Source organism: Eublepharis macularius, chromosome 7 (assembly GCF_028583425.1).
Source record: "Eublepharis macularius isolate TG4126 chromosome 7, MPM_Emac_v1.0, whole genome shotgun sequence".
In the NCBI taxonomy this organism is placed as follows: domain Eukaryota; kingdom Metazoa; phylum Chordata; class Lepidosauria; order Squamata; family Eublepharidae; genus Eublepharis; species Eublepharis macularius.
The window spans coordinates 136,516,491-136,543,399 of record NC_072796.1 but is presented as its reverse complement, the minus strand read 5'-3'; the positions used below and the strand labels follow the sequence as shown (position 1 = coordinate 136,543,399).

Sequence of the window (26,909 nt, the reverse complement as noted above, 5' to 3'; positions counted from 1 at the left end):
GCCTAGTCTTGCCCTGTTGGGGCAGTTTAAACAAAACTGAGGCTGAACCAAGACAGTGACTGTCCTGACCTCATAACGAGCTATCACTTCAGTGAGATGCTTCTTGTTTGCTAGGTTAGCATCCAGTAGCACCTTCAAAGACCAACAACATTTTCAAGGCTGTAAGGTATTGAAAGTCAAGATCTCTTCATTAGACTCTCGAAAGCTTATACCCTGGAAAATCTTTTTGGTCTTTAAGGTGGACTCAAATCTTGCTTTTCTACTGCAGACCAACTCAGCGGTTCCCCTGCAACTATCTTCTTGTTTACTGGTTATTGATGCTCATTGAAGGGAGTGTGTTGAAATACTTTTAAGCATCCCTTTCAAGTAACTTCGTAGCAGTCATTGTTCGAATTCCAGCTTATTGATCCTGCTTATTTTAAGAACTGCTTGAGTTGTAGTTACCAGGTGACGATTATCGTGTGCCCTGGAAAACTTCACCTAATTTTTGGAGATGAGGCTGGTGTCAAAGTATAGGAGCCTGCCAGGGGCTTCTTTTCCAAACCAGTTGGCAACCAATTCGAAAAGGTAATCTTTTTATATCTTCTTGTTTGAGCTTTCTGTCAAGAATTGTCTTATTTGAAGGAAAGAACTAAGTAAGAATATTGTGCACTGAGTACAACTCTCCCATTTATCTTTGATTTACCAACTACCCAGGTAATCAAAACTTGTATGAATTAGCTGTGGCCTTTCAATTTAAGAACCCTCTGTGCGGGAGTTGGGGAGGGGGTCATGAAACCATAATTTATCTCACCTGTATGTGGGATGAAAAAGTAAGACATATAAATAAAGGTTTTTTTTAGTGTTATGTGGGTAATATCTGCTTTAAAGGATTTTTTCATATTGCTCCAGTTTGAATCTAATATTACTACAAGCATTCCAATCTGTAGAATGTTAGAAGTGTGGAGAACATTGGGGGTTTTTGTTAGTCAAAAGTAAATTAATGTGGGTTCACATTCTTTTACAGTTCAAAATATCAGATGCCATATTTTGCCATAAATGTTGTCATTTGAAAGCTACACATGTTAAATCACTGATCCCTTTCCATGATAACGTTGAGGGTGCCATGTAGTGTAGACATGACTGTGTTTTCATTGATGCTGCTGCATAAGGTATCACAGAAACAGCTTTGTGTAGCTGAAAACAACTAGTTTGAGGCTTTGCTTGTGTGTTTGGCAGTGGGTAATGAAAAGACATTATTAATTCCTTTCCAGTTGGGTGGTAGAAATCTCACATGTGCTTAAACTAATATTTTCGGGTGTTTCATTTGGCAGTGTAAAAGTACCTCTCAATTTTTATTTTGTGTCCCTTAACCATGGCTGTTTCTGTATCATGAAAGAAATGGAGAAGCAAAGTTCAGCTCTCTTTCCTGTCCACTGTTTTAATTGTTGTTTTAATGTTTTTGTATGTAGTTTAGCTCTGGTTTTAATTGTTTTAATAATGTGTTTTAGTTTTAATAGTTTTTAAGATGTTTTTGTTGTGTATATTTTTTAGCTGCCTTGCTGGCTCTTAAGAGGACAGGAAGATGGGGTATGAATTTTGCAAATAAATAATCAGTCTCAGGGAAGGCTTAACTAACATGAAAGGCAGAGGAGTTGCAAAGATGTTTTGTATATTGCATAACTGGAAGTGCAAAATAAGTAAGCAAGCATGTATCATTTACAGGACCAAGTTGGCTTGAGTTGCGTGGCTTAAGAGGCACATGGAATTTTTATTCATACACTTACCTTGGCCCCAGAAGGATGGCAGAACCTTGTTTGTGGGTAGCTAATGCTGTTTGTGAGACAGCTGTCCTAGACTTTTTGAATGGATTTTTTTTTATCTTGAAAATGTAAATGTAGGCAAGGGGAGAACCCACACTTGCTTTGAATAAAGGGGCTGTTTGTAAAAGACAGCTTATGTGCAAACTGCTTAACAAAGTCACAGGAGCTCTTGAAAAACCCCAGGGGACAACTGTGTGTCAATCTGTGCTCCTGTGTGCATACTTTTGAAGTTGCCTTTTTCCTTTTGCCTCCGCAAACTTAGGAAGTTGTAAGTAGGTGGGGGAGGAGTAGCCGTGTTATTCTGCTGTAGCAAAATAATACAATAATCTGTTGGCACCTTAGAGACTAAAACAGTTTATTTCAGTATGAGCTTTTGGGGGTCATGGCCTACTTCGACAGATGGATATGTGATGGGAAACTGTACTGGGGGATTTTTATGGGGCAGGTTGGAAGAGAGCAGTTTAAAGCACGTCATCACCATAGTATTGCAATGGATTTTGAGTCAGAGGTGGTAATTTTTTGAAGGGAAAATTATTTGGGGAGTTAAAAAAAATATGTTATTTATAGTCCACCTTTTTCACTGAGACTCAAGGAGGATTACCCAGTACGAGTCAGTATAGTAGTACCTTAAAAACCAACTATATTTCTGGGGACAGCAGAGCTCTCGAAAGCTCATACCCTGGAAATCTAGTCAGTCTCTAAAGTGCTACGGGACTGGGATCTTGCTCTTTTATTACAGATCAACATGGCTACCCACCTGAAACTATGAGTCAGTACAGAGACACTTCAGTAAACGATGTAATAGGATATATAAAAGCAAGTTTGGTGTTTGTGGCTTAGACTAGGTCTTGACAAATTTTCTTTGGATCTAAAAGCCAGCCCAAACATTCAGGAGCCAGACTTATCAGTAACAAATATATTTTCATCATCATACGAGCCACCATGAGCAGCAGTCTGAAAGGGCATGTACATTTACTGGAAACTGATGTAAAGTGTAATAGAGACTCATCTTGAGTGTCAAGTTCAAAGCCTCTTATTTTCTTTAGTAAAAAAATCCCATCTATTATAATACTAGGATCTTGGACTATATAGGAAAACTGAGAAATATTCATTATTACTCCTCATACTTCCGGCTTAGACTAACATTTCAGTTGGTGTGATATAGGAGACAGACTGTGCTCCTTGGACTGGGGAGACTTCAGTTCATTCAAATTCCATCACAAACACAAGCTCTCACTTGACCTTTGGATCAGTCTTAGCCTAACTGACCTCTGAGGGATAAAATGGGGATGAAGAAATCCTGAGGACCTCTGCTAAAGGGTGGGTGCAAAATATAGTCATTAAATTAAATATGTATTGCAGTCTGTGTTCTTGGTCAGTTCAGTTATCACCACAAGTCCAACAGTGGCCAGTCAAATGATTTTGGGAAACTCCAAAGGGGAACCTGAAACAACAACATTGTACTGCGGTTGATTCCAAGCACCTGGGAAATTATACTTCCTTTCAGCTTCGATTTAGTTATCATGGGTGGTGGGAGGGGCTTCTTGTGAGGAGCAGAGTTAAGGTATGGTCAGAATGGCTTGCATGGAGGGGAGGGATTAATTATATGAGAACTATAAGTAGATTTGTTTATAATTATATAGAGTTTGTTACACAATAAGTAAGTTTCAACAGTTATTGAGGAAGTCCTTAAACAAATATGTAGAGCCTACAGAGTGATCAGTTCATGTAGCATGACTGTAATTGGCGCTCTTAAGAATATGATGATTGTACAATTTAATTCCACGCCTGTGTGGTTTTTTCCAGCTTATAGCCACACTTTCAGCTCGTTTCAAAACTCTCTCCATTTGTTACAGTGTAATTTGTGAACAAAATTAATCAAATATATATTAACAATTTCAGATGTATATAAGTCGGCTTACAATTTTGGTGCGCTTGTTTTTTAAGCACTTTGTTTCCCAGTTGTGTGAAACGTTCAGATTTTTCTGAAATCAAAACAAGTTATATATTTATACTTGCCTGGCAGGGGAGACACCATCATCACAAAGCAGGTTATATATTTGTGCGAATGCTGGCACGATGCCCCCTGGGACTCTCCAGCAGATACAAAGGATGACAAAGCTCTTTCTAGACTTTGCCACTTCAAACAGCAAGTAGTAGGTAATATGTTACTCCTTGTTCATCGTAACCTAGTTGGAGAGGGGTAAAGGTTCTTTCCGTTGTGCTTGCTTTCCACATTCAAGAGATTTTATTTGGAGAAGTATAGATTTATCCTGTCTTTTATGAATGATGATTGCTAAGGTGTGCTTTATTGTGTGCTTTATCAGTACTTTGGATTGTGAAGGATTCGCTTAAATCCTGAAGAAATGAATGGACAGCAGTGTCTTTTTTAAGAACAGAAAATTTCATTTAAGAATTACTAGGGTGACCTTTTAAAAAAACATAGTGTTAAGATGCAGCAAGCTGCCTTAAGACAATAAGAACATAAGAACATAAGCAAAGCCATGTTGGATCAGGCCAGTGGCCCATCTAGTCCAACATTCTGTCACACACAGTGGCTAGAAATCCAGTGCCATCTAAAGGACTGTCAGTGAGGCCAGGACACCAGAAGTCCTCCCACTGCCTTCCTTCCAGCACCAAGACGACAGAGCACCACCTCCCCACAAAGAGAATACCATCTATCTCCTGTGGCTAATAGCCACTGATGGACCTCTGCTCCATATATTTGTCCAGTCCCCTCTTGAAGCTGGCAATGCTTGTAGCTGCCACCACCTCCTGTGGCAACGAATTCCATGTGTTTATCACCCTTTGTGTAAAGTAGTATTTTCTTCTATCTGTTCTAACCCAACTGCTCAATAATTTCATAGAGTGCCCACGAGTTCTTGTATTGTGAGAAAGGGAGAAAAACACATCTTTCTCTACCTTCTCTAACCCGTGCATTATCTTGTAAACCTCTATCATGTCTCCCCTCAGTCGTCTTTTCTCCAGGCTAAAGAGCCCCAAGCGCCTCAATCTTTCCTCGTAGGGAAAGTGTTCCAACCCTTTAATCATTTTAGTTGCCCTTCTCTGTACTTTTTCCAGTGCTATGATATCTTTTTTAAGGTGTGGCGACCAGAACTGTACACAGTACTCCAAATGAGGCCTCACCATCGATTTATACAGAGGCATTATGATACCGGCTGATTTGTTTTCAATCCCTTTCCTAATAACCCCTAGCATAGCATTAGCTTTTTTTATGGCAGTCGCACACTGTGCTGACGTTTTTAGTGAGTTATCTATCATGACTCCAAGATCTCTCTCTTGGTCAGTCTCCGCCAGTTCAGACCCCATCAACTTGTATTTATATTTTGGATTTTTGGTTCCAATGTGCATTACTTTGCACTTGGCTACATTGAACCTCATTTGCCACATGGATGCCCACTCTTCTAGCCTCGACAGATCCCTTTGGAGTGCCTCACAATCCTCTCTGGCTTTCACCACCCTGAACAATTTCGTGTCATCTGCAAATTTAGCCACTTCACTGCTTAATCCCAATTCCAAATCATTAATAAACAAGTTAAAAAGCATTGGACCCAATACCGACCCCTGTGGCACCCCACTGCTCACCACCCTCCACTGTGAGAAGTGCCCGTTTATACTCACTCTCTGTTTCCTATTAATTAGCCAGTTTTCGATCCACAAGAGGACTTGGCCCTTTATCCCATAGCTACTGAGCTTACTTAGGAACCTTTGATGAGGAACTTTGTCAAAAGCTTTCTGGAAGTCAAGATAAACAATATCTATCGGGTCTCCCTTGTCCACTTGTTTGTTCACTCCCTCAAAGAACTCTAACAGATTGGTGAGACAAGATCTCCCCTTACAGAACCCATGCTGAGTTTTCCTCATCAGCTTTTGGTTATCAATGTGCCCACTAATTTTATTTTTGATAATAGTTTCCACCAACTTACCCGGTATTGACGTCAGGCTGACTGGCCTGTAATTTCCCGGATCTCCCCTGGAACCTTTTTTAATGATGGGGACAACATTAGCTACCTTCCAGTCCTCAGGAACAGATGCAGAGTTTAATGACAGATTACATATTTTTGTGAGGAGATCTACAAGTTCACACTTGAGTTCTTTCAGAACTCTTGGAGGTATGCCATCTGGGCCCGGTGATTTATCAGTTTTTAAATTATCTAGCAGTCGCATAACCTCCTCTCTCGTCACCTCAATGTGACTCAGGTCTTTCAAAACCCCTCCCAAAGTCAGTGCTTCCGGAGTGGGCATGCACTTCTTATCTTCCACAGTGAAGACCGAAGCAAAGAACGCATTCAGCTTCTCGGCCATTTCCCTATCACCCTTTAGTAATCCTTTTACGCCTTGGTCATCCAAGGGCCCCACTGCCTCCCTAGCTGGTTTCCTACTTCTAATATATTTAAAGAATTGTTTATTGTTTTTCTTTATGTTCTTTGCAATATGCTCCTCATATTCCCTTTTTGCCTGTCTGATCACAGACTTGCACTTTTTTTGCCACAGCTTATGCTCCTTTTTATCAACCTCACTCCGACTAGTTTTCCACTGACTAAAAGAATCCTTTTTACCTTTTACAGCTTCTATTACATTGCTTGTTAACCATGCTGGCCTTTTCCTAAACCTATTTGTGCCTTTCCTAACCAGCGGTATATATTTAATTTGAGCTTCCAGGATTGTAGTTTTAAATAGTCTCCAAGATTCCCCAAGTGTTTTGACCTTTTTTACTTTCCCTTTCAGTTTCTTCTTCACGTACCCCCTCATCTCAGAAAAGTTACCCCTTTTGAAGTTAAACATGGCTGTGTTGGTCTTATTTGGCAATTTCCTATTTATACATATGTTGTACTCAATAACATTATGGTCACTGTTCCCAAGTGGTGCAATCACATTTACATCTGTCACCAGGTCTTCAGCATTACTGAGGACCAAATCCAGGATCACCTCTCCCCTAGTAGGTTCTGTAACCATCTGTTCCATAGCACAGTCATTGAGACAGTCTAGAAACTCACTTTCTCTCCCCCGATTCGAACACCCATTGGCCCAGTCAATGTGTGGGTAGTTAAAATCACCCATTACAACACAGTTTTTTTGTTTAGCAGCCATCTTTAATCCTGTCATCATTTTATAATCCTCCTCTATTTTCTGATCTGGAGGGCGATAACAAACTCCCACAGTTAAGTTTCCATTTGGGCCCGTAATTTTAACCCATAGCATTTCCAGAAGCAAATCTAATTCAGTTACCTTCTCAATCTTACTGGAATGTATACCTTCTCTGACATATAGAGCCACCCCACCACCAACCCTTCCCTCCCTATCTTTCCGATATAATTTATATCCAGGAATCACCGTGTCCCACTGATTTTCCTCATCCCACCAAGTTTCTGATATGCCCACAATGTCTATGGATTCGCCCCCAACACTAAACATTCCAGCTCCCCAATTTTACCTCGGACACTTCTAGCATTTGTATATAAACACCTGTAACTTCCCCGGCACACTTTGTCTCGAGACGTAGTTAGGTCATCTGCACTGTTTGTCTCCATCTCAGTTGACAACTCTAATCTATCTCCCTGTAGAAGTGTTATACCTAGCCCTTCATCTCTCTGAGATGAACCATCCTGAACCAGAGACACTTTATCTCTTGTCGGCTTTCCCCTAGCATTTAGTTTAAAAACTGCTCTGCCACCTTTTTGATTTTAAGTGCCAGCAGCCGGGTTCCTTCTCGGGACAAGTGGAGACCGTCTCTCTTGTACAGCTCCCGCTTGTCCCAAAAAGAATCCCAGTGCCTAACAAACTTGAACCCTTCCTCCCTACACCATCGTCTCATCCACGCATTGAGACTCCTGATCTGCGTTTGTCTCTCTGTCCCTGCGCGTGGAACAGGTAGCACTTCTGAGAAGGCTACCTTGGAGGTCCTGGCCTTGAGTCTCCTGCCTAACAGCCTAAATTTTTGTTCCAAGACCTCACGACTGCATTTCCCAACATCGTTGGTTCCAACATGGACCACGACCGCTGACTCCTCCCCAGCACTATCTACCAGCCTATCTATAACACGTGTAATGTCCGCTACCTTCGCACCAGGCAGGCAAGTCACCATACGGTCAGAACGCGGTTGTGCCACCCAGATATCTACTTGTCTAAGGATCGAATCACCAACTACCAAGAGCCTCCCTCCCACCCCACCCAGGGATGATTCCTTGATGCGAAAGGAAACCTGCTCACCAACTGAAGAAGAGGTCCCTTCTGAGGGCATGTTCCCCTTATCCTCAGTACGGTGCCCTGATTCCACAAGATCCTCATTCTCCTTGACAACAAGAACGCTGCCATTTTTAGAGTGGGACACATCTATCCTGTCCCTGAGAATCTTGTCCTCGTGCCTATCTAACTGTCTCCGCTTCTCCAGGTCAGCCACCTTGGCCTCAAGGGTATGTACTCGTTCCCTGAGAACCAGGAGCTCCTTGCAGCGAGCACACATCCAGGACTTCTGACCAGAAGGCAGATAGTCATACATGTGACACTCAGTGCAATACACTGGAAAGCCCCCAACCCCCTGCTGGCATTCTGACTTCATTATTCTGTTTTAGGAATAACACACTAAGAGGAAAGAAAACGGCTATGATCCCCCGGCTAAGAGCCACAGGCCAAGAGCCCTTTAGCTCTCGCCCTTCGGCTCGCTCCAAAGGCTCGCGCCCCTGCCCAGCAGTTGCCTTTTCAATGCAAAAGGTCACTTCCTGCTAAGCACAGGAGGTGAGCACAAAGGGGTGTGTGGCTTGTACTCCAGCAACCCCCAGCAGCCTTACAAACACACTCACCCTCAAACACAATCAAGCCCAAACACACTCAGCCTCAAAACTACACTCAAATCAACACAAAACTACACACAAAAAGCCCCAAAGCTAGAGAGGACCACCCTTAGCTTCTCAGCTTAACCCACCACAGCCAAGAAAGGCAAAAAGCCCTTACCTCCTCCAGCAGCTGCAGACCGTGTGCTCCTGAGCCCAGGTGACTCTGCTCTGCCAATATGGACAAATTTGGACGTATCTATTGTGTGTGTGGACATAGTGCTCATATATCTGGGCTCTTCTAGCTGCTTTTGTAGATGCAAGACTCACACTTTTTTGGCAAGTTGTTTGCGTTACGTCTCCTACAACAGCATTTCACTGGCACTTTTACAGTTTGTTGTGGAGTAGTCCTGAATCAGCCAAAGGTTCCATGAACAATCTGTCCTTTTCAACATTGGTTCTACAGATTGCTTAGGACTGAAGGGTCCCTTCTGGTGAATCAAGAAATTAATTTTGTTAATGAAACCTGATCGCCTCCATGTCTCTTTAAACAAATGCAACCATTTTTAATCTTGATGTGTTACATACTGAGTTAAATTTGCTGCATTATAAATTCACTTAGTTGAAAATAGTGAATATGTTCAGTGATCTAACAGATCATTGTGTTTAACAAAAGCAAGGTGGTAGGGATATTTTGCTTCAAAAAAACAATATGTTTTCTTTTGGCTTTAAGCAGTAGAAGTGTACAAGAGTAACCATTCCTTGGGTGTTAGTTTCTGTTGTACACGGAAACTGTTGCCGGAGGCAAGTTGAGGCTTTCCTTCCTGGAGTATGTCGCTCTTTCTGCATTTTGGTTTTTCTGTTATACCGAGAACAAGTCAACATAATGAAAGAATAGGCAGTTAGAAGCATTAGTTGCCACCTGCCCCCCCCCCAGCCCCTTGTTGGTGTGGGAGGATGATCGCCATGGGGAACTGGGGCAAGAAAAGTCCTGGGAAACATGTGATATGAAAGCCTCCTGGCCGCTGCACTGTATCAGCAGTTCGTCAGGGAAAGCACACAAGGCAGGCCTCATGTAGAAGAAATTGCTGCAGTTTGTTACCTGACTTTATTTTCTCTTTTGGTCATGGTTGGGTAGTTGGTTGTTGTGGGTTTTCCGGGCTGTATTGCCGTGGTCCTGGCATTGTAGTTCCTGACGTTTCGCCAGCAGCTGTGGCTGGCATCTTCAGAGGTGTAGCACCAGAAGACAGAGATCTCTCAGTGTCACAGTGTGGAAAAGATGTTGGCAGGTTGGGTAGTGTTAGGCAGCAGTTTATAATTAAGGACAAGCCATCTTCATAAGCCTATGACTTACCTTGGTATTATTATCTATTGTTATAGACTTCCCTGGGTACAAGTCAGCACTGTGTTAGGTGTACTATTACCAGACAACTTGGCTAAGATTCAGGGACTCATGCAAATGATATGATCCCAACGCTTGTTTTTCAACAGTGCCCCCCTCTCTACTGCCTTTGAAAATGGTGTGGCCATCAGAATGTGTGCGCGCGTTATTGTTGAAAGAAAAAGAAAAGTTAAAAATGGCATGAGCCTTTTTGATTCCTGGCATCTTTCTTTTTGTGGAATTATACTAGCCTGTTTTCTCCTCAGATATCTGATAGCTGTATTTTGAGGGATTTTCCCCAGACTGCTTGCAGTTTTCAGCAATATTTGTATCTTCATAGAGGCAAGCTTGAAACTGCGTTTGAAATAGGCCGCAAGCTGAGCTGGGAAGCTTTCAGTATTTGTAATTATTTTTCTTTAGTGTGTTTCATTAAATTTTTATTTGCTTTTACAAAAAGGACTGTTGATGATAAGCCTAACTAAACACACAATATTTGTGTGTGTGTGTGTTTGCTAATACAAACTTTTGCTAGCTTTTTTGTCTGATCAAACTGTGCTCTGATTGAGAGAGAAGCTACATTTTTAGGAGGAATTAGCAGCTGGAATGCCTGTTGCTAAAGTAATATCTGGATTGGCCTGTTAAAGCTAGTTGCCGGCTTTCTTTTTTCATCTGCGTAGTCCTCCAATACTTAGTCCTCTGGCAGCAGAACACTGGGTTGGATCCCAGCTCCGCTTCCACGCACAGCAGCAACATTTGCATTTCCTTTTGCCTGAAGGCAGTACTTCCTCTGATTTTTCCTCTACCTCAAGATTCTCATATTCTGCCCCACACCATTGCTGTGGGTCTGTTGGCTGCTGGGTGCTGTTTCTAAGACAGCACAACATGTAGCAGGAAAAGGAGAAGGGAAATTTCTATTTCATGAGTACAGCGGGATCGGATCCAGTGGTTGTAAACACAGTTTATCGGTTCAGATGCCATGCCATATTATTTAAGCTGCTGTAATTGTAACTTGGCATGATATCTGAACTGCTCTCTTCAGTCAGCCTGCTGTGTATTACCGTTACTTGAATTATTGTTGGGTGGCTTTATGTCCCATTTCTGATGTACAGAATATATGCTGTTCAGCTACCAGACGGTATACCATTTAGCAGAAGACAAGATTGTACTCTAAGAGAAAAAGAGAGCAATAATACCAGTGTTTTTTTCTTTAAAAAAAAAAGTACTGGTGCTCATGATGGTTCTCCCCTCTCAGTCTGTAAGGATCTGCCAAGTAACTCTCAAAAGACTTCACTGCACGAGTCCAGGAACTGCGTGAGTTAAAGCACTTTATTGATAAGCTACTAGAATCATACCCCTACTGCTGCATCCCTTGCCAGGAGTGGTGTTTCTCCACAAGCACATGACATATATAGGATTCTAAGCACAGCCTAATCCCCAAAGACCCCACCCCCTTCAGGAAACAGCTAGCTAAGTTCAAGAGAGGAGCAGCAGGACAAAGCAGAGATGATGTGTTGGAAACTTCAAGGCCTTGAGGCACGGCTTCCTAGGCTAAAAAGAAAACACACAGATAACAGCAGAGTAGCCCCCTCCCTTGCAGACTTTCACATTCCAGTCAGAGAACAGCTTCCGCCCCTATCACCAGAGTTAAACAGTACACAGGGCCTTATAGTCCGCCTTTCTCACTGAGACGCAAGGCGGCTTACGTAGCGTGAGATTTATACAATCAGTATCAAAGACATTTCCAAACAGTGTCATTTCCATAAACAATGTCATAGGATTTTACACAGATAAAGCATTAGCAAAGATCCAATACAGAGTTGAAGAATTGCTGAAAAAGAACATTAAGAATTGCTGAAAAAGAACATGATTCTAGGACTGACATTAGATAACATGAAGCACAGGTAGCATATAGGAGTATATATTCAAAGCAACAAATAATATGCAAGGCAACATAGTGGTGAAGTCTATGGTCCCTAACTCATTAGCGAAGCATCTGAGACCCCCTCCCTACAATACTTCCCTCCTATCTGAGTAAAAAGCCTTTTTGAATAATTTGGTTTTGCATCGTTTGCGGAAAACCAGGAGAGTGGGGGCTTAGACTAGAGTAACTCTGCTTAAGACTTCACTGCATATTTTGTTGTGTCTGATTGACAAAATCTTACACCGGAATACATTTTTGGAGTCTTTAAAGTGCCACTGGACTAATGCTTTATTTTTCTTTTCATTGTTACAGATATTTCCAGACTTTCTTTCTCAACAGGTAAGATTTTGTTTTAATAATTTACAGTAAATTTCATTAAAAATGACTGTATAAATAAATACCTGCATGTGTTGTTTTTCTATTTTGTGGGCTTTAAGTAATGTTAAACGTTATAAGGAAATAGTGCCCTTTCTTCATTTGGGCCCTCAGACATCATGGTTGCAAACATGTGTCCACAAAACTGCATAGGACTGCAGCTCTGTCTTGAATATAGGGATGAAAGTAAATAGGGTATTTCTGTAGCTGGACAATAGGAGAGCTTTCTTATTCTTGGGTTTTATTTTTAAGCACACAGCTCAGAGCATCATGCATGGTCAAGAGTGGGGTAGGAGATCTCCATCCAGGTTGTGCCTACACAATCCTAACTGTAGACATAGAATTACAGCCGGTGCCTTCTAATGACTCTCTGTCCTGCTCAAGGCTGGGGTTCCAGGAGTTAAGTTACTGTGGTTGGAGCTGATAGTATATTGTGGTTGTTGTTCTAGCAAAGGCCGAAGGTGAACTGAGACCTTAAGTACTCTTTGAAAGAGGCCTCTCCCCTCCAGGAACAGGCTGCCAGTAGTTAAAGAAGCTGCCCGACTGCAGTGGTGCTGAGGTGTTCAGATTTTGGAGATGCTTGAGGGGGCCGTTTAAGGAGAGACCTCTGGTTCAGTAGTGGGCTCTAGGGTGGAGCGTTCGGGATCCAAGTCTAACAGCACCGTCTTATACAGAGTTACTCCAGTCTAAGCCCATCGAAAGCAATGTGCTTAGGCTGGTGTAACTCTGCATTGGATTGCACTGTAAATCAAAAGGCAGGGCTGTATCTCAGGGTGAGTGGCTGATTCAGTCTTGGGGCTCCTGCATATCAAGGGCTGCTCCAGAAGGTGTCTCAGCTACTTCCTTCGACACGGTTAGTGGCCCAGCTGCCGCATTCTCTGAGTCTTCAGCCTCTTTGCCTAATGAGGAGTCCATTCTCTGGTCTATGACGCTACTTGTGGTTTTGGGTTTTTTTTGGTTGTAATGTACTCATTGTTGTTGTTGCTATTAGTTTTCTAGTATGAACAAATGAATTCCTGGAGTGTAATAATGGCTCTTTATGTGTCTTAATCTTTTTTTTCCTTGAGTGCAATTTAAGACACTTGTGTTTGCAGACTTAATGTACATGTTCTCTCTCGTAAGCCATTCAGAGCTGTTGAAAATTATATTGGAGGAAGGAACAGAGTCCTTATATAGCTCTCCGAGGTTACCATTAGTTCATTGGACTTGGGACTTTTTATTGTTGTGTCTAATGTTTCCTCCATGGTGTGTATTCTGTGTGAGAGCCTTCCCAGACTTCTGGATGCTATCTTGATTGAGGGAGCTGAAATGAAAACTGTGGAGCCTGCCTGGGAAAACTGGTGGATTGTATGTGTGTAGCCTTCTACAAACAGGCACCCTGTGTTTATACATAGCACTTGGTTATTATTACTGAAACATGCACCATGTTATCTAATGGATATCTCAGAATCCATTATATCAGTCTAGATTTCTCAGGAAATGAAACCGTAACCACTCCTCAATGCAGGGATGCCAATTTTAGCTTCGGCTGCATTGTTCATACTGCTTTTCCTGTGACTTTTCAGTGAGTTTGCCAGTGAGAATACATCACTCAGAGAAAAATGGAATCATAAATGTTTAAAGGGAATTGGTTTGTTCTGAGTGCGTTTGCTGTCTGCAGGTCGCGTAGAGCTCTTAAAAAAATGTATATGGAATAAAAAAATAAAGAAGTCTTGTTTCCTTTGCCTGAGGCTTGAAAGAACATTGTTTTTTTCCAATCAAGAGTGGCAGGCCTTTAAAACTTTATGCCTAGGACTCTGTTTTACAATCTCTAGGTCATTTCTGTCTCGGGCAGATGCTTATGTGTGGGTGTCTCCATTGCAGTCTGCTCATGAATACTAATTTCTGGGGGCAGCAATAGAAAGAAGGATTTGGTATGACCTTTAGCCCTGCTTGTGGGTTTCTCAGAGGCAGCTGGTTGGCTCTTGTAGAAAACTGAATATTGGACTGATGGGCCTTCAGTTGGATCTAGTTCAGTACTTCTGTACTTTCCCATTGCAAAGCAAATTTAGGCCCCGTAGATGCATTTCTTTGTAGGTAAGCAGTTCAGCTGCTCTTTGAGAAGGAAAAAAGACAATGGTAATATCGGTATGCCAATTTGTTTTCCTTTGTTCTTTAAAGAGGTGGGAATAGGTATCACGGTCCTTCTAGAACCTTGTGCAGACATGCAAATAAGATAAATTTTAGCTGGCCTCTGTTAAAAATTAGTAGCTTCTGGTATTAGGAAACACAAGAATTTTATAACATGCTCTAAATGAGTGCACCCCCCCTCCCCAGATGATCTGGTTCAGAGTGCTTAATTTGTGGTTCCTCTTTCAAAAGGTCCTTCAGCTCTTGTTCTTATCTTTCATGCTGTAGACCACACACAAAGGGAAGTTCTCTGGGGATGCTTCTGGAGTTTATTCTGTATAAAACTAGAAGACTGAATAAGTGCTGTGGCAGACCACTTAACCCTTACGTCGCTCTGTGCTAACCCCATATATGTTATTGGAACTGTTCCAGAAGAGCGTGTGCATTTTATATGCTAGTACCATTAGGGAGAATTATGGATGAAAGAGAAATAAGGGACCAGCCCTCTAAACCTTCTTTGCATACCTTTGCATAGTAGAGTGCAGGGAATCTGTGGGTGGGAAGAGCGTTGGAAGGTACTTTGTCCAAGGCCCCAGACGGCTTGGTGTTAATAGGCTGTCTCCAAGGCCTCAGCAGAGTCACTGTTGAGACACTTGAAATCTCTTGGAGCATTACAAAAGTCATTATGATCTATAAGTCTGCAAGTTTAAACCGTTTAGCTCTTGCATGAGCTAAAACCAACTAGGCCTTAAGCAAAAAAATGTTCTGACCAATAACATTGGTTTTAACCATGCAACACAATGTTGAGTATAACTATTCTTCTTCTTCTTTTTGGAAACTTGCATCTCAAGGGTTTTCTTAAACATCTGAAGCATTAGTTGCGGGTTGCTTCTGTAGATCAAGTGTGTTAAAGTACAGTCATAAAGACTGGATTGTCCAGAGAAGCAGACTGAGCTGAGATGACTGATCTGTTTTCACAGTGCATGTCCCATTTCCTGGCCTTTTGTGGACAGGAACTAAAACCACAGTTTGCAGTGACACAGTAGCTGTGTCTCAGAAAACTAGAAGGAAAACAGCAGCTCCGAGAACCTTGGTTAAATATGAGACTTGAAAGTCACTGATCTACACCCCCCTCCAAAAAAAAACCCTTTCAAAAGGAATATACAACATGGAAGTGCTGAATTAGAATTCATCAAGAATGCTGTATGCCATACTGGCTTAAACAGAGATTTAGATTTCCTCAGTCACTACAGTTTCTAACAGCTATACAGGACCCATTTTTCAGACATCTCAATTGGCTGTTGTTAATATGCTTTATCAGACTAGAATTTTGTACCAGTATCAGTTAATTTCTGTTTAAGCTGTTTGTTTATCTGTTCAAACATCTGACTTCCCTCACCATCCAGTATGAGTAACTGCGAATTCTGGTGATTACACCTAACCTTTCTACATCAACTCTTTCCCTTTCCCCTTCCATTGAGATTTACACTTAAAAGACTAATAGTGTAATTCACGCTGTCTTCCCCCATAAATTTTTCCACTATGATTTTCCCTTCACATATCTGTCTGAAGAAGTGGGCTGAGACTCATGGAAGCACATGTTGAAATGAATGTCGTTAGTCTTTAAGGTGCTACTGGACTTTTGTTTTGCTACGACTAACTACCACAGCTATCACTTTGCCAACATACTGTGGTTAGCAAGACATGATTTTTATATAACATGCATTATTTTTGTTCCTTTTCCTGTCTTAACAACCATCTATAAAGTTTCAGTATTCAGCAAGTATTATAAGCATGGATGCAAACAGAAGATTTTTTTAAAAAAACTTGAATTTTATTGAAAGTTCCTGTTTTAAAGATAAGAAAAAGACAAGCACATAAATATCATAAATAAGACTAAAGATTTTTTTCATTTAAAAAAAACTATTGAAGACCAGGCAGTAGCAGCCGTAGAATGTGTTTTGGGTGTCTGCAGCATGTCTTTCTTTATGTGCGAGACAATTTCCATCATAATACACTTCTGCTCCACGAGGCAAGCAATGCAGCAATGGGGTTGCTTCCCCTGCTTTTTGGTCATAGTGTACTGTTGACAACCGGATTAAATATAGATGCTGTTGTTGCTTGTAGTCGCCGGCAGATAAAGGTCATCCAGAACATTTCCTTTCCTCTTTAATTTCATAGTTAAACCTTTTTGTAAGGATGATTGAGCATGTGCTGTTGAATGCATTACTTGATTAGGTAGTTTGTTAAACCATCGCATAAGGGAGTTATCCTACATTTCTCTAATCTCCATCATGGCTTTGAAGTCTTTGCCACTTACTTTGCTCTTCATTTTTAATTGAGGCCAAGAATATGAGACTTGAGGATTTGAGAGTCAAAATCACTGGAGGCTCTTGAGGGCAATTTGTTAAAAGTTTTATTATCTTAAAGCTGGATTGTAAGTAGTACTCCAGTGTCTTTAACCCTGTGTAAAGTCTTCTCACTATGTTTGTCACTGTGTGGCATACAAAACAGGAGAAAGATTGATTTATGTTTTTTTAATTGGACATCTAACTTCATTTCTATACATGAGTTGAATTCATATTTGTTGAGGTAGAATTGGTTAAATTAAAATTAATCCCATGAAAGATTTTACTTGATTTCACTTGAACTGAAGTGAAACCAAGCTGCAGGTGGGATAATATTGAAAAGGGTGCAGACCAACTTTTAATTTCTGGGGGAAAGTGGTGAACTTCTGGTTTGGGACAACTCTTCCCCAAGGGGAATTTTTTTGGGAAGAGCATCTGAAGAATTGATTCATATTGAGGGAACAAAAGGTAAATTAGAGGACTACTGTGCAAATTAAATACTGTGAGTCTCTTGCTCTAGATGCCATACACCAGAGAATTCTTAAAGAATTCAAACGTGAAATTGTTGATCCCCTAACCAGTATGTATAACCTTGCTATAATTTACCTCTATATTGGAGGACTGGAAATTAGCGAATTTACACTGATAGATAAAGAGGAGTCAGAACAGGTCTGGGAAATTACAGGCCAGTTAGCCCATTCCAGTAAAAGCAAAAGAAGATAAAGGTAAGGTTGTTATCTTTATTTACCAGCAGGTAGAGGAACTAAGCCTGTTGAGGGACAGTCAAGCAAGGCTTCTGCAAAGGGGGGAGTCCTGACTCACCAATATTTTCTAGTTATATCCTTGGACTCCCAAGAGGTTTTTAATGAAGTCCCTCACCAAAGATTTCTGAGTAAATGTAGCAGACTAAGAGAATGACATTAAAAACTGGTTAAACAGGAAGCAAAGAGTAGGAATAAATGAACAGTTCCTGCAGTAAAGAGCAGTAAGCAGTGGGCTGCTATAAGGACTGGTACTGGGATGGGTGCTGCTTAATTTGTTCCTAGAGGTCTGGAATTGTAAGAAAGCAGTGTTATGACCAGGTTATTATTTAGGATGGTGGAAACGAAAGTGAAGACCTCCGAATTGGGTGCATGGGTGAGACTGTGGCAAATGAAGTACATAAGCCTAATTTTAAATCTAAACTGTCAGATAGAAAAAGAGATTGTAAGGTTGCCTCAATGTGAGGCAGTGTTAAAAAGGCAAACTCCATATTTATTATTAGGAAATAGGAACGGAATATAAGACAACCAATATTGTAATGCCCTTATATCGATCTATGGCTTGTCCTTGTATGGAAGACTGTGTACAGTTCTGGTTGCTGCTGGTTTATGACAGAAGAGGCCTGCCCAGTTTTGGGTTTGCTCCAGAGCCTCAAAATGCCATTTCATGGGGATGGACACAGCCTGCTCACATCACAGATGGGAGGGAGGAGAGATGTAACATCTTCACCACCCTCACAGAACCTTGTTGACCCAGTGGGGGACCCATGAAGCATTTCCCCATCCATTCCTTCCTCTTTGCTCTGTGTCTGCTGTTTGCACACTCATTCATTTTGAGGGCTGTGAGCAAAAAACCCTAGGACTCTAGAGTAAAATTGGATTGGTGCAAGTTTTGAATTCATATCCCCAATTTTCTTTTTGGTCCAAGAAGTAAAATTCCTATCTCCTGGTGCCCTAGAAATATAGGTGCCAAAGAAGTAAGTTTTGATCGGTGTGCCAGTCTTTCAGTGGGCAGCGTGTCACCTTTTGCCAATCTCAGATGCCATCTAGGGGAGCTGCTGATGCATCTTCTAAGGCCGGAAGTTTTTCAGAGGTTTTGAAGAAGTGTTTAGATAGCAACTGTGTTTTTTCTTTTCTGTTTTCTACAGTCTTGCACTTTTTGTAGATTTGTCACTAAATCCTTTCCTTATCTTTTTCTCTCTCTTTCAAGAGTTGATCTATAGGCTAACATGGGGCAGTGTAGTTTTGATAGGTTATACCTTAGGCAGTGGAGGAAGAAAAACTACCAAGGAGGTATCTCAGGAGTCCAAAGAAGGTAGGCAAAAACTAAACACACAGCTGAGGAACTCAGGGCAGGATCATTGCACTGGTGTACCATGCAGAGTATGGATCTGTTGCATCCACATCTCCAAACAGATATTGCTGAAATGGAAAAGGGGACAACCAAAATAATTAAGGGCTGGAGTGCCTTTGCAATGAGGAAAGGTCTATGAAGCATTTCAGTTTAAAAAAAAAAGATGCCTAAGGGGGAGACAGGACAGAAGTTTTTAAAATTAAATATGGGCTGGAGAAAGTGGATAAGAAGAACTTTCCCCCACTGTCCTATAATCCTAGAATTCACTTCACCCAGTGAAGTGGATAGGCAATCGATTCAGGATGGAAAAAAGAAAATGCTGCATTCAATGGTGGAAAGTGCCATCAAGTCATAGCTGACTTATGGCAACCCATGCTGGGGTTTTCAAGGCAAGAGACTAACAGAGGTAGTTTGTCATTGCCTGCCTCTGCAACTCTGGTCTTCTTTGGAGGTCTTCCATCCAATTATTAACCAAGGCCGACCCTGCTGAGTTTCTGAGATCTGATGAGGTCGGGCTTGCCTGGGCTGTCCAGATCAGGGCATTGCATTTAATGTTTAGTTAAATTGTGGACTTCGTTGCCAGTGAACATATTGATGACCTCTAACAAAGATGACTTTAAAAAGGAATTAGATTCTTGTAGGATAGGTGGTTCATCAATGGCTGCTAGCCATAATGACTAAAGAGAAAACCTTTACAACGAGAGCAAGTACATTTGTGAATTCTGTTTTGGAATGGGGGTGCCCTCTATGCCCGATGATCTCTCTTGTTCAATTCTGTAAAATAGGATGCTAGACTAGAGGGACTACTGGTCTAACCCAGCAGGGTAGTTTCTTATGTTACTTCTATCAGCTTCTTTTTAAATAAACCATAACAGTGTTTCAGGTGTTTTTTCCCCTTAATTTTCCATGGTATGAAGAGAAAGCTTTAAGACTTAGGAGGACAGTTCCTACATGCTTACGTTTCTAAGTTTTTACAATCTATTTTCTTCAAAGAAAAAATGTACAAGTTAACAGGAAAGAGATTTGAGTGTTTAAGGTTTAAATATAGGTGTGAGTTAGGACTGGATTTTTGCATTCTTTGCAGATGTGTGTACATGTTCTACCCTGGCACAATGTGACACCAGGATAAGCCATGGTCCTGGGCACCCCATTAACTGTACTTTATGTATGGACACGAGAAACTGACTTACACTGAAGCAGACCATTGGTCCTTCAAGTTCAGTATTACCTGCTCAGACTGGCAGTGGTTTTCCAGGTTCTAGCTGCTAAATAAATATTCCCTGATCTGGATAGCCTATGCTAGTCCAAGCATGTAGATCTTGGAAGCTAAGCAGCGTCAGCCCTGGTTAGTACTTGAATGGGAGGTCACCAAGGAAGTCTAGAGTTGCTGTGCTGGAGCAGGCAATGGTAAACCAGCTCTGAGCATCTTTTGCCTTGAAAACCCTATGGAGTAGCCATTAGTTGGCTGCAGGTTGACAACAAAAAAGTAAATATTGCCTTAGACCAATTGTGTAGTGTCAAATAAAGTAAATTACTATGACAGAAGTACCCCATAGCCCTTGTGGTTTAAAAGAATACAGTACATTAGCATGCCTTCAAGAGATCTGTGAATCCCACTATATTTTATTTACAGGACTTTTTGATTTAACTTAACCTCCCTCATTTTAACCACCACCACCACCAATTTATATACCACCTTTTAGGACAACTTAACACACTCAGAACAGTTTACAAAATATGTCATTATTATCACCACAACAATCACCCTGTGAGGTGGGTGGGGCTGAGAGAGCTCTAGAGAGCTGTGACTGACCCAGGGTCACCCAGCTGGTTTCAAGTGGAGGAGTGGGGAATCAAACCTGGTTCTCCAAATTAGAGTCCCAGCACTCTTAACCACAACCCCAAACTGGCTCTTAATAGCAAGAAGTTTTCATATTAAGTGAAGTTAATATTTGTGTGAAATCACACAATTTCGAAATATTATTAAATAGATCTTGAATGTATTTTTTGCCTAAAATTGAAGGATTAGAACAGAGAATCTTTGATGGTACTTCCTTTCTTCATTAATAAATACACCCTAATCAATATTTTGAAAGGTACTTTTGCACCAAGCTGTATTAGTTTTATAGACAATTAGATACAAACATTATCTTTGCCCTCTTGCCTATAGCCTGCCATGCCCTTGCCCTCAGTGAAAAAGATGGGATTACATTAATGAGGTGTTCTTTTCCATTTCTCTACTTCACTGCTTTACTGTGTTTTTTTTCTTACCTCACATGTGGTGTACTAATAACATATGCTTGAAGTGATGACAGCTAGCAAATTTTTACAGCATCAGTAGAATTAACAGGCACTCACTTGGACATCTTCATAAGGGACACGCCCTGTGAAAGCAGGTTTTGTGTTCTCTAGCGTCCTTTTATATGGATGCCATAATTGTACTTTAACAATAAGAGTTAATTTGAAAACTAGAATTGGCATTTGATTAATAAAAATATCTTGTTGACCAGTCAGATGTTGTTCAATATTGGTTGAGTTTTTAAAACAATATAGTACAATAATTATGAAATAAAATATGGTTCACTTTTGGTGTAAAAGAAGCTTTCAGTGTAAAAGAGGGGCGAGTGAGCATGTGCATTGCATACTTGTTTTGTGAACGGCTGCTTCCTCTCCCGTATAAAATTGAGGCATCTAGTATATCACACTTTGTCTTAAACCTGCTTGCCTAGCACGGTGATGGACTCAGTGATCTGGCTATGCTTGAAAAGTGGCATGGAGAGAGAGAGCAGGCAGTTCTTGGCTAAGGGGGAATATGCTCAAATTCTTCTATGATATCAGTTCTAAAGGGGTAGCCATTTTACTCTGTTCTAGCACAATTACACAGGAGTCAAGTAACGCCTTAGAGACTAACACATTTTGTTTAAGCATAAGCTTTTGTAAGTCAGAGCTCACTTTTTCATATGTATGAAGAATGCAACTTATGTTCTTTACATTTTTCTGTGGACCAACACAGCTATCTACAATCTTTGTCAGTACACAGAAGTAATTCAAGTTTGCTAGCAATGTTTTGAAATTTGAAAACATGTTCAACTTGGCTTCCAAGAAACACTTGAAATAAATATTAACAAGAAAAAAGAAGTTTAAGTACTAATGGAACTGAATCTGAAAATAAAATTATCATCAGGTTAACACATGCAATAAATGTTATAATTATATGCATGTATATATATATTTTCAAGGATGTTCACTAGATATAACAATTGATATATACCACAAGAGAGAGACGTGTGTAAAAAAAACCAAAAAAAACCCATGGGTTAAATTTTGTAAATCACCTTGAATATTTTACAAAAACTTCTATTTTTAAAATAAACGTAAAACAAATAAATCACTACAATAGCTGACCCCCAAACGAGCTGATTCTATTTAACTTCTACAATTACTACTACATTCAGCACTCACTGCTGTATCTAATGATATCGCATTACAAAGGTATCCTATTCTGAGTACACCTGTGGCAACATGGAAATAACCATTAATTAAATTGTCTTATTTAATCTTTGAGGTACGTAAATTATTGTTGTGCCACAGAAGTCTAGTTTTCTTCTGTGGCATATCTTTGGGAAATGTATATTTACAAATTAGTCTCAAAGACTTATGGGAAGGTGTATTATCTTCTGTTTGCAGGGCTTTTCCCACATGTTAGTTCAGCTTCTCCTCTTCACCATTATCCCCCGCTTCTTTGAGTCTCTCTACACGAGACATCTTACACGAGTATGTTCTAGTGTAGGGAGACACAATGTTAGCCAGGAAGTATAGTTTTAAAAGACAGAGCCAAAGACTCTGTAATTTTGACCTCTCCACACAGAGCCAGCAGGGATCACTTCTCAGAAGGTTTGTTAATTTCGTCTTCACCTCCCCTTTGGAAATTGACAGATCCTTCAGGGAGGCAAAGATGAAGTTAACAAACCCCTTGAGGAGCAATCTCCATCTGCTTTTTAAACAATCCTCCTGTAGAGAGGGGTGAAGTTGACAGAGCCATCAGGAAGGCAAAGATGAAATTAACAAACCCTCTAAGGAATGATCTCCGCTAGCTCTGTGTAAAGAGGTAAAATTGACAGAGCCTTCAGCTCTGTCTTTTAAAACTACGGTTCCCGGCTAACCTTGCGTCTCCCTACACTTGAGCATCCTCCTGTAAAATGTCTCATGTAGAGAGACTCTTTATTCCTGGCTGCTTCAGAAGCTCCCCCGCCCCTCAAATGCTTGCTGTGTTTCTTCTTACCCATCCCCTTTTTCCAGCTTCTGCTTTTTCTTCTCTCCGCCCACTTCTCACCGCTTCCTCCCGTTGGCCTTGCTGAGTCCTGTAAGTTCCGTGCAACTCCAGCAACATCACTGAGAAGGCCCTTTGACTGTGATTGCATAAGCAACCTCAGATGACAACTGAAATGTTGGAAAGTAGCTTTTGGGGATCTCGGCTGCCATTTTGCAAAGACAGACAGCATTGCTGAGGTCCCAGCCTTTCTTAGCGTTTCCTATGGAATTTACTTAAGTGTGTGGGGCCCTTGCCTCAGTAGTAAGTGAAAGGTGTTTGATGCTTTGGGTAAGGCCATCTGTTTCAGAAATTCTGCTTACAAGTCGAAGTGAGTTGTTGCCGTAGGCAGCCTAAAATGGGAGCTAACGTTATTTTGGTTGCTCTTTTATTTCTTTTTTTCTTCAAGGGTTTTTCTTTATACTTGAGGATTTTTCTATAAACCTTTTGTACAAAAATCTTTACAATAGCCCTGTGTTCCCACCCACTCTCAGACCTGCACCGGTAGAGTATACTTTGCTATTAAATATATGATTATCTTTGAATTACTTGAAGTTCATTTGTTGAATCTTTGCTCAGAGGCTTGCTTTATTTTCTGATTTAGTTATACTATTTATTATTTCATATTTATATTTCATATTTCATATTTATATCCCACCATATTTCATATTTATATCCCGCCCATATTTATATTTCATATTTCAATCCCGCCCTCCCCGCAAGCGGGCTCAGGGCAGCTAACAACATTTAAAAACAATTTAAAACATTTTAAAACATTTTAAAACAATTTAAACAATGTAAAACATTTTGTATTGTATGGCAGCAACATCAGGAAGACTTGTAATATTTTGCATGCGTACTGTGGTGGACAATTTTTTCACAGGGTTTTTTAAAATTTTCTTCCCCCGGCAGAGGCCCAACCTTAGCCATGAACCTGGCAGAACAACTCTGTCTTGCAGGCCTGGTGGAAAGACAATAAATCCCACTGGGCCCTGGTCTTAGTAGACAGAGCATTCCACCAGGTAGGAGCCAGGACCAAGAAAGCCCTGGATCTCGTCATGGCCAGGCGGCCTCCTTGGGACAAGGGACCACTAATAGCTGTTTTTCTCCTGATTGGAGAGTCCTCCGGGGAATACATGGGGAGAGACGGTTCCTCAGATACGCTGGCCCCAGTCTGTATAGGGCCTTATAGGTCAATACCAGAACCTTGAATCTGATCCGGTATTCCTCTGGCAACCAATGCAGCTCGCATAGTATTGGTGTTATATGCGTTCTACTTGGCGTTCTCATAATAACACGCGCCGCTGCATTTTGCACCAGCTGTAATCTCCGGGTCAGGTTCAAGGGCAGTCCTGTGTAGAATGAGTTACAGTAGTCCAACCTCGAGATGACTGTTGCCTAGATCACTGTTGTTGTCACAGGTTGACAGGTAAGGGACAAGTTGCTTGGTCTGCCGCAGATGGAAAAAAGAGGACCTAACAACTGCTGCGACCTGTGCTTCCATTTTTAGGGAGGCATCCAGGATCATCCCCATGCTCTTATCCCTCGGAACTGGCACAAGCTGTGCCCCATCGAGGGCTTGGAGCCGGTGTCCCGAACCTAGACCCCCCTGGCTCAAGTACAGGACGTCCATCGTTGTCAGGTTCAGCTTCAGCCGACTTTGTCCCAACCAACCAGTCACGGCTGCAAACACATTTTACTACCATTTTAACTTCTTTTTCTGTTAGTATTCAATTTAATTTTGTTTTGGAGGAATGGTGTTTACCATTTTAATCAAATATACATTTTACTTTTCTTTTTTTTTAGTTTGTGCGGACTTCTTTATAAGTCTTTCTTTATTAATTGATTGATTGATTGATTGATTGATTGATTGATTACATTTCTAGACCGCCCTCCCCGTCGGACGGGCTCAGGGCGGTGTAACAACATACAATTTATAACATACAGTTTAAAACAATAAAAACATTATAAATAAACATTTAAATACATTATCCATGTGCAATAAAATTTCTCAGATAGCGGATATAAGTACGTGTCACACTTTATGAGCTCCTGCATGGGTGGTGGACGGTCTTCAGTGGTATGGCTGGCAAGAGGACAGCCTAGCCCCCACCAAATGCCTCATGGAACATCTCTGTCTTGCAGGCCCGGCGGAAAGATAACAAATCCAGCCAGGCCCTAGTCGCCTCAGACAGAGAGTTCCACCAGGTTGGAGCCAGGACTGAAAAGGCCCTGGCTCTGGTAGAGGCCAGGTGGACCTCCCTGGGGCCAGGGACCATCAGCAACTGCTTATTAGCTGATCGAAGTGACCTCCGGGGAACATATGGGGAGAGGTGGTCCCGATGGTATGCTGGACCCAGTTCGCATAGGGCTTTATAGGTCAACACTAAAACCTTGAACCGGACCCGGTATTCAACTGGTAACCAGTGCAGTTGATGATGGGTGTTATATGTGCCATGACTGGAGTTCTGGCAACCACTCGTGCAGCTGCATTCTGAACCAGCTGCAGTTTCTGGATCAAGCCCAAGGGAAGCCCTGCGTAGAGTGAGTTACTGTGGTCTAATCTGGAGGTGTCCGTTGCCTGGATCACTGTCGTAAGGTCATGGGTCGACAAGTAAGGGACAAGTTGCCGAGCCTGTCTTAGGTAGAAAAATGAGGATCGAAGAGCTGCTGCGACCTGTGCCTCCATAGACAGGGAAGCATCTAGGACCACCCCCAGGCTCCTAACTCTCGACACCGGGGTAAGCAGCGCTCCATCGAGAGTAGGGAGCCAGACCCACATGCAGGACCTCTGTCTTCATGGGATTCAATCTCAGACAGATCTGCTTCAATCATCCAGTCACAGCTTCAAAGGCATGTTCCAGGACATCTGGGGCAGAGTCAGGCCAGCCGTCCATCATCAGATAAAGTTGGGTGTCATCTGCATATTGATGGCACCCAAGTCCAAAACTCCATACCAGCTGGGTGAGGGGGCGCATATATACGTTAAATAGCAAGGGGGAGAGTATTGCCCCTTGAGGGACATCACATACCAGCGGATGGTGGGATGACAACTCCCCCAGTGCCACCCTCTGTCCCCGACCGTGGAGAAAAGAGGCAAACCACTGCAAGGCCATACCTTGTATCCCCACATCGGCAAGGCGGTGGATCAACAGGTCATGATCGACCGTATCGAATGCTGCTGATAGATCTAACAGTATCAGCAGTGCCAACCCGTCTTGATCCAGCTGTCTACGGAGATCGTCCATCAGGGTGACCAGTAAAGTCTCCGTCCCATATCCCGGATGGAAGCCAGATTGGAAGGGATCTAGGGATGAGGAATCATTCAGGAAGACCTGCAGCTGCTCTACCACCGCTCAATCACCTTACCCAGGAACGGGAGGTTCAAAACTGGGTGGTAACTGGCCGGGTCAGCAGGGTCCAAAGATGTTTTTTTCAAGAGAGGCCTAACCACAGCTTCCTTCAACGCTCCAGGAAAAATCCCGGAGCTCATTACTTCTTATTACTGCTTGTGTTCTAACCAGGGCATTCTGTAAAAGCCCGAAAATGTCACAAACAACCTTTTAGATTATTCGGAATTTTTCTTTCTGCAGAATGTATTGCAAGCCAAAGTACGAATAAGAAGCCCAGGCTTAACATATTACATTTGAAAGTTGGCAGGAAACATTAGTAGGAAGATTTTATTTACTTAAAAGGAAGATGACCCGGAATGTAAGATGGCTGCTTTAAAAATGTCACACACACACACACAAAATTAT

The 26,909-nt window shown here is 41.6% G+C and overlaps 1 protein-coding gene across 3 annotated transcripts in view; it reads left to right on the top strand.

The window, feature by feature from the left end:
* Positions 1–26,909, top strand: part of PTK2 (protein tyrosine kinase 2) — a 292,969-nt gene that overhangs the window by 58,955 nt on the left and 207,105 nt on the right. For all 3 annotated transcript variants that reach the window (XM_054985813.1, XM_054985812.1, XM_054985814.1), the window contains one exon: positions 12,208–12,234. The gene's annotated coding sequence lies outside the window, so the exon portion shown is untranslated. The remainder of the gene's footprint in view (positions 1–12,207; positions 12,235–26,909) is intronic.